The sequence below is a fragment of the Geotrypetes seraphini genome, chromosome 1 (assembly GCF_902459505.1).
Source record: "Geotrypetes seraphini chromosome 1, aGeoSer1.1, whole genome shotgun sequence".
Classification (NCBI taxonomy): domain Eukaryota; kingdom Metazoa; phylum Chordata; class Amphibia; order Gymnophiona; family Dermophiidae; genus Geotrypetes; species Geotrypetes seraphini.
In genome coordinates, this window is record NC_047084.1 from 306,070,374 (window position 1) to 306,076,373 (window position 6,000).

Consider the following 6,000-nt stretch of genomic DNA (forward strand, 5'->3'; position numbering starts at 1 on the left):
CGCATGCTCTTTGGCGCCTGAAAAGACGCGGGATTTGTTTGTACTTTACATTACACCGTCTGCTTCGGACCTAATGGTTTCTAAGCGTTTTGTTTTGTTTTGCAGTAGACTCAGTTATAATTTCTGGTGGAATCCGTTGTGTCACATTTATAAAATGGAAGGAGCAATTGCTATACAAAAAGGGATATATAATAAATTTTAAAAAGATCTGGGGGCTATTGACAAATTATTGCAATGAATAGATACCATTTTTCCATTATAAGTACAATTGCAAATGTAGGGAGGGGGGGGGTTATATATTTTATTAAATGTCTCTAGATCAATAGAAAAGAATATTTATATTTATATGATATTTTTGATTGATTTAGTTAAGGGATGGGTGGGAGGGAAGGGAGTAAACTTTATGTATTGAATGTTATAATAGAAAGAAATTCAAGTGATTTATTCAATTTCAAATGTTTTATTATTTATACACTTGATGTAAGATGAAAAAATGAATAAAGAATTATAAAAACCTGAACTTGTCACATTCAAAAAATCTCTGATTTGCTAATTTCCCAGTCACTCATTTGATATCTCCAGAGATTTTATTATGAAAATATTTGAAAGAGATATTAGGCTTAACAAATGCAGAAACCTTTTCTATGCAAAACTGTTACTATATACAGTTGGCGCTCGGTCTTGCCATACTGTGTGCTTCCCTACTCTTCCCGCCACTTGAGTGCCCCCTTCCCCCACATCTTTAAATGTTGGCCAGCATAAGCAGCAGCTTGCACCTGTTGCTCATGCCAGCCTTAGTTCACGTCTGATGTTACATCCTGGTCCCACAATCAGGAATTATGTTACATTCCTTCCGGATTCCATACACTAGGGCCCTGATTCTCTAAAAGTGCGTCCTGATTTTAGGCAGCTGTAGGCGTCCTACAGCTGTCTAATCAGCCAATCGGGATGCACGTTTTAAAAAAAAAAAATGCTCCCCAGGCAGGCCGCCTATATTGAAGGCGAGGCCCGCAAGACACCTAGGCCCTGATTCTGTATAGGACGCCCGGGAGAGGCGTCCTATTCAGAATCGGCCTAAACTAAACCCCGATTCTGTAACCGGCGTCCATGTTACAGACGCGGGTTAGAGAATCGGGTTAGATTAGACACGGCCCGCTACACTTATCGCGGCAAGGGATCTCTCTGCCGCTATAAGTATAGCGGGCCGTGGCCCCCTGACTGATCACTGGCAGGAGGGTGCCCAAACCCTCCTGCCCAAAGACGCACCCCCCTCCCCGACACTACCGACCGCCCCCCCCCCCCCGACATTACCGATCTCCCCCCCCGACAATATCGGTTGCTGGCAGGAGGGTGCCCAATCCCTCCTGCCCGAAGACGCACACCCCCCCGGCGCTAACAATCCCCACTCCACCAAACCTGTTCTTACAGATGGGTCTTGCACGTCGAGCAAGCAGGCACGCCTCGTCGAAATGAGGCGGGCCCGCCCCTTCCCGGCCCATCCCGCCAAAGCCTAAGGCCTGATTGGCCCAGGCTCTAGAAGCCTGGACCAATCAGGCCTTAGGAATAGCGGGTCCGCCCATCCCTACTAAGTCTAAGGTCTGATTGGCCAATCAGGCCTTAGATTAAGTGGGGATGGGCGGACCCGCTATTCCTAAGGCCTGATTGGTCCAGGCTTCTAGAGCCTGGGCCAATCAGGCCTTAGGCTTCGGCGGGATGGGCCGGGAAGGGGCGGGCCCGCCTCATTTCGACGAGGCGTGCCTGCTTGCTCGACGTGCAAGACCCATCTGTAAGAACAGGTTTGGTGGAGTGGGGGTTGTTAGCGCCGGGGGGGGTGCGTCTTCGGGCAGGAGGGATTGGGCACCCTCCTGCCAGCGACCGATATTGTCGGGGGAGGGATCGGTAATGTCGGGGGGGGGGGGCGGTCGGTAGTGTCGGGGGGGGCGGTCGGTAGTGTCGGGGAGGGGGTGCGTCTTCGGGCAGGAGGGTTTGGGAACCCTCCTGCCAGTGATCGGTCAGGGGGCCACGGCCCGCTATACTTATAGCGGCAGAGAGATCCCTTGCCGCGATAAGTATAGCGGCCGCGTCTACTTACAATGTAGACCAGCATTTTGCTGGCCTACATTTTTAAGCTTCTCATCTACTAGGGAGACGCGTAGGGCCGCCTAGGCTCAGCCTAAGGCCCGCCTAAGGCCCTTTGACGAGCTTAGGCATCTTGCGGGTCTCCCTAGGCTCCCGGAGGCGCCTTCAGGCCTGCCTGGGGAGCATTTTTTTAAAAAAAACGTGCATCCCGATTGGCTGATTAGACAGCTGTAGGACGTCTACAGCTGCCTAAAATCGGGACGCACTTTTAGAGAATCAGGGCCTAGGTGTTTAATCCCAATCCGCAATCCTGGAGTTGCAGAAATCAAATACTTTCCCCCCCACCATTACAAACAACCAGCCAAACGCAGAGGAAAATCTCAAACAACATAGCAATAATCCACACCTGGGCAACTACAAACAAACTTAAACTAAACGCCTCCAAAGCTATCTGCTTCCACACAACTCAGCAGAACACCCCGCCTAGCATCAACCTTCATTCTGGTATCTGGTATTTTGTGGAGAAATCCTCTAAAGTGCTTGGCTGCATCCTCAATGACGCACTCACGATGGAACCTCAAATCTCCAGACTCAGGAAAAAGACCATCTTTATCATGCGCCAGCTAATAATAATAACAACAGTTTATATACCGCAAGGCCGTAAAGTTCTATGCGGTTTAATAGTTAAAAATACAACAAATTGAATGAAACTAAAAAGGTAAAAGCCAATAACTACAAAACCCTAAAAAGATCTAATTATTGCATGATAAAATTATACAAATCGGCTACCTAAGTACAGTACTTCAAAAACAGATATGTTTTTAGATGTCTCCTAAATTCCCCATAAGTATCAATAAGCAGAAGCAATTGTTCTAGATCTTTGCCCCATAAAGCTGCCTGATATGAAAAAAGATATTGATGATGTTTTTTAAGTTTACATCCTCTATCCGGTGGAAAAACAAAATTTTCTTATGTCTGTTGGTTGCAAAAGAGAAAAGCTCAATTATGTATTTAGGAGCTAAACTAAATAAAACCTTAAAACAAAAACAACCAAACTTAAACTTCACACATGCCTCCATCGGCAACCAGTACAGCACTTGATAAGAAGATGTTACATGATTGTATTTCTTTATCCTGAAAATTAACCTGACCACCGCATTTTGCACCACTTGTACTACCTCAGCTAGACTACTGCAACCTGCCTACATGGGAATCAACACCACTCAAACTCGCAAACTGCAGCTCATCCAGAACACAGCTATTAGACTAATCTTCAACCTAAAGAAATACGACTATCTCAGCCTTCTTCAAACAATTACACTGGCTACCTGTCTCATCGCGGATACTCTTCAAAATATCCTGCATCCTACACCATATTATCCATGGAAACTCAGCCAACCCCTCATCCAATTATTCTCAGAGAACTGGTCCACCTCTGTGAGAATCATAAACAGGATACAACTAAATCTGCCTTCTACAAAGAATCTCCACTACAGACGCATGCTCCACTCCATGCTTACCTTCATAGAAATAAAGGTCTGGAATGACCTACCAGTCAGAAAAGAATCCAACCACACATCATTCCGAAAGAAGCTGAAAGCCCTACTCTCTGACAGCTGATCCAACACGCCTCTCTCAGGAATGATCCTATCCTCTTCTTATTATGGACATGGATGACACCCCTTCTGACAACTGAGTCCATCTTCGCTCCCCTCTTCTCCCCTTCACTTTTTCAAGGTCCCCCTCCTTAAGCTCCCTATGATCCCTTCTAACCTCTCTATGTAAGTCACCTATGGAAGATTAGATTAGAGTTTCTGAACACATGCTCCTCCCCCTTAAGACTGAGTTATAGCCATATCCAGTTTCAGTTTCTGCTAGCAACCCGTGCAGAAGTCTTTTGAATTGCTCTGCTTCTTTTTCTTATTTTTTCACTTAAAATTCATCTTTTTCAGTGGCTTCAGTGCCTTGAGATCCCTTTCCAGTAGTCCCCTGTTAGAGGAAAGGACGCAGTTCCATAGAACCGGACTGCTACTTCACAGAGAAACTTTGGTGGATCTGTGGAGCCAGTCTGCTATGTGCCACCCTTCTTGGACTCAGGGTCTTTTGAATTGCTCTGCTTCTTTTTCTTATTTTTTCACTTAAAATTCATCTTTTTCAGTGCCTTGAGACCCCTTTCCAGTGGTCCCCTGTCAGAGGAAAGGATACAGTTCCATGGAACCAGACTGCTGCTTCACAGAGAAACTTTGTGGTCTGTGGAGCCAGCCTGCTATGTGCCACCTTTCTTGGACTCAGGGTCCATTCCCCTAGAAGTTTGCACCCAGAGTTACCACCCCTCTGGGTTTCAGGGTACAGGCTGTATTTCCCACCCCCGATCACATGGCAAGGATCCGTGGGGGTGGAGGTTACAGTTGATGTCCAGCTGACTGGCAGTCCGAAGATCTTCAAGTTTAGTCCATTTGCAGCTATTCTAAGGCAGGCAGAAAATCACTTTTTCCATGCAGCTGCTGTGTGAAAGAGCTGACAGGAAAGGCACTTCAGTGACTATGAGTATCCCTCCATTATTTCCTATAGGACCTTCAGTGGCAGCTTAGTAAATGTTTTAAAAGTCATTTTTCACAGTTTCTGAGGGTAGGGTTCAGGTCCCCCACCTCCCCTGACCCCAAATTGCAATTTTTTATTTTCGGTTTTTGTTTGTTTTTGGCGTGAATTTGCTGACAGCGACCATCTTGTATTTTAAACAGTCTTTTTTTCAAAGTTTTATTTCTGCCTCTAAACCCCTCGATTAGATTAAAAATTATTTGGGCTAGAGTCCGCAGCCCCTAATTTGTCAAATGTGTACCTTGGATTGTTGCCTGATCTGTGACTGTATACCACGTGCCGCAGTACGCTGGAGAGGGGGCGGGAGCTTTGGGGTGCACCTTCTTCTTGTCCCCCAGGGCTGGAAAGCCGGCCTGCGTCCGCGATTTCAGAGAAATATCTCACCCAGAGGCCTTTCTGAAGTTTAGCACCAAACGCCTTCGTTCTGAGTCTGGGGACTCTTTTGGCATGATACGAGTGCCTCAGCAGGGCCCTGCAGAGCTCATGGTTGGGGGTGGGGATGCTGCCTCCATGGCCACATTAAGCAGACTTCCTTTCAAGAGTCAGTCTCTTTTTGGGACAGGTCTGGATGACCTCTGGTTGGTGTTTCTGTTCGCCAAACTACGAACAAGTCTTGCTGAACTTTGGGAGGGGATGATACTAATTTTCGTCCCTCCTGCTGTTTTTGTCAGACATCCTTGGGCTTTTCCAGGGATATTCCCAGGGATACAGTCCCTCTGACAATACTTCCCATTCCAGCCATCCTCCGACATACAAATCCTGGGTGGCTAATCCCGGGCGGCTCTTCAGAGGGCCGTCTAGCTCAGTTTTACTAGGAGTGGACTCGCATGTCCTCGGATAAATAGATGCGGTGGGGGGAGAGGGGGCACAGGAAAGATTTATTTTGCCTGCCTCCGGATTTGTTTCTGGACTCTTCAGCAGGTCGGCCAGAAAAGGAGTCAAAGGTCTGCACCACTTTGCAGCATATCTTTGACATTCGAGAACATGAATCAGGCTTTGGCAGATACTCTTTATGATTCATAATGCCAAAGTACGATTGGAGGACCGGAGGCCTGTTCTGGATCTCATGTCAGTAGTAAATAAATCCTAATAAATAAAAAAAATACAGGCCCATGGTTCAAATTCAGCAGTTGATTCTTGGTGGCAGAGAAGGATGCACTCTATTCCTCTTCCTCTTATGCCAATCAGTGCTGTAGGTAAGGGAGAGAGCTGGAGATGTAACAGGGGAATCTGAGTCGGAAAGTGGATGGGGATGGGGTTTAAGAAAGAGCTAGGGAATGTGGAGAAAATCCATGCACTATTTAGGGTAGCCATCCTTTCAAC